The sequence below is a fragment of the Lagenorhynchus albirostris genome, chromosome 13 (assembly GCF_949774975.1).
Source record: "Lagenorhynchus albirostris chromosome 13, mLagAlb1.1, whole genome shotgun sequence".
Classification (NCBI taxonomy): Eukaryota; Metazoa; Chordata; class Mammalia; order Artiodactyla; family Delphinidae; genus Lagenorhynchus; species Lagenorhynchus albirostris.
This window is the reverse complement of record NC_083107.1, coordinates 2,756,794-2,759,260: the sequence shown is the minus strand read 5'-3', so window position 1 is coordinate 2,759,260 and position 2,467 is coordinate 2,756,794. Positions and strand designations below refer to the sequence as shown.

General features: G+C 48.0%; 1 long non-coding RNA gene across 1 annotated transcript; it reads right to left on the bottom strand.

The window, feature by feature from the left end:
* Positions 1 to 798: 798 nt before the first annotated feature.
* On the bottom strand, positions 799 to 1,927 carry LOC132531655 (uncharacterized). Its single transcript, XR_009544159.1, has 2 exons — positions 1,050 to 1,927; positions 799 to 961 (listed from the first exon to the last, which is right to left on the bottom strand). It is a non-coding gene; the product is annotated as an uncharacterized LOC132531655 (long non-coding RNA).
* Positions 1,928 to 2,467: the final 540 nt, after the last annotated feature.

The following is a 2,467-nucleotide window of genomic DNA, read 5'->3' as shown; positions in this document are numbered from 1 at the left end:
TCTCCTCCCTTTGGAAAGAGAAATTTTAGCTTTTAAAAATAGCTGCGTCTTGGGGGAGGGGAAGAAGAATGGTTAGTTTACCTGTTCCTAGAAAAAGAAGCAGTGGTGTCCCGGCCAATTCCTGTCTGTGGGGATGTTAAATAGTATAAAATAACCGTTTAAAAGACATGCAGAGATTTTGTGTGTGTGTGTTTTTTTTTCCTTTTTACTCTTCAGAAAATAAGTTGGTTCCTGTCACCAGAGTTGCCCAGGGAAATTGTGCTGGTAACTTAACCCTAGTTGGGGTGTGTGTGCACGTGTGTGAGCAAAACTAAAATTTAAATAACTTGAGCTGGCTGGGAATATAGCAGAATTTAACCGTCAACCTCACGTAGTTGCCATAGTTTTAGCAATTTCTGTGGCACTGCTGCCCTCACTCCTTCCTGACAGGAGTCGCCCCTGAGGTGATGCTGGTTCTTGGCTTTCTTGCCCCCAGTATAAGCACCACTTACCTGGAGAACTTGAGTCTGGTCTTTATTAACTTGGGATGCTTGCTCTAAGTAAGTCCCTTTCCCCTGCGAGTTTCGAGTTGCGAGAGGGGCATTGTTTGGGAGAGAAAGGATGCCCAGGGGAAGGGGGAACCTAGCGTGAGTCTCTGGGCACCCCAGTGAGTAGGGAGTCAACATCAAAAGCACAGGACACACCTGAGGTAGGTTTGGAGCTTCCCGAGGTCCCCAAATGAGACATTTACAGAGGACAAAAAAGAATAACTGTTTTCCACGTTTCATTGTTGTAGCTACAAAATAACAGGACGAACACTGAGAGGAAAGAAAACGCATCTTTTAATTCAAAAACAAAAACAAAAGGGCAAGGGATGTTTTGACGAAGAGCTTCCTGGGAGATCCAACATTTGTTCTGTCCTGCAGGACTGTGTCCCTCCTGGCAGAAGACAAGCCCATTTAGCCGACTGGGACACTGCACTCTGAAATAGAATAGATACTCATTTCAAAGAGCTCGCCTTGCGCCAGCACTGAAATAAAAGATGCCCAAACCTGCCACCCTCAGTCCACCTAGGTTCAGGCAGGGCAACTTCCAGGTGTGAAGGGGAGCCAGGCAGGGTCCTTCCATTCTGCCCATGTGAGAATCTCGGAGGGAGAGTCTATGCTTCATTTATATTTCCAAGGTTGAAAACTCTCCAGCAGAGGTTTTAAAAAATAAATAAATTAGGTCTAATCGGAAAGTATCGTGTCACCCAGAAACTACCAAAATGAAACTAAATGTCTTACTAGCTTGGTCTTGAGAATCTGTAGGTTACAACAGGGAAACACCCATCAGTAAAGAAAACAACACCTACAAACTCTTTTTAGTTAACGTTTTGGGGGAGAAATCTTTCAAACTTGCTCGGGCCATCCTACTGATTATGCTTTGTACTTCTCCAAGATTTCTTCCAAACAGGGCTTTAAAAAACTGTTTCAAACCTGAGAGATGTCTTTAACTCTTCCAGGAACTATTTAATAGTTGTCCTGGATGTTTTTCACAAGAGAGGGAGGCTAAGCAGATAGCCTTGGGTCCAGTGACATCTGGGGGAGAGGAGGTGGTGGGGACTCAAGGCACACCTAAAATGGGGTTTTTGATTTTCAGTGGGGGAGCCTCGCAGGTCAGCACTACTTACTTGTGTACCTGAACTCACAGGCTTTCCTCTGTTTATCAAGGAGGAGGGCCTGCAGGTCTGCAGGTGAGGGGGGTGGAAGTGAAGGGAGAGAGACCAGAGGACAGATCAGTTACCTCTCCCTTTGTTCCTGGGCCTTGAACTGGGACTTCAAGAAGGGGGAAGAAAAGCGCCTCCCCCCCAGTGAAGCCGCCACATCCGTGTGCATCACCCTGACACCCCTACCCCAGCCCAAAAGCCAAGTGCTGGCTGATGGGAGCAAACTGGTAACCCGAGGAATCCCCGTGTGAGTGTGTTACGTAACATACAGAACTTTCTGCGGGGAGAGGTGCTCACACTTGATTTTTCTCCAAATGTCTATGTGCAGGCATAAAGGCCTAGAAGGAAGGAATGGAGACAAATTAAATAGCTTTAATTTAAAAACACTAGGGAGAAACGGGAGATGTGTGGCCACATACAACGACGCATGCAAGCCTGTGTGTATGGGAACAGTCATTATCTGTACCTCCTGTTTGCCAGAGTAGCCTTTAAACACCCTGCATCCAGCTGCACTTTGGCTAAAAGAGGAGTTGTACCTAATTTGGGGGCTGGGAGAGGGCCACCCTACCCGGGAACACCGGGCCCTGGTGGCCCTGTTGCCAGTAGGAGTCAAGTTAGTTCACGGCCGTGTTCTCCTTAACCTGCTCTTTTCGTCTGAATCCTCAAATTCTTACCGTGGGAGGGCAGGTTACCCCCTACCCATGGCCCTGCTGTGCGCACCCCGGTCGCCCCGGCCTGTGGCTAGAAAGCTGCTCTCTCACCGGCAGCGGGAGGCCGCCG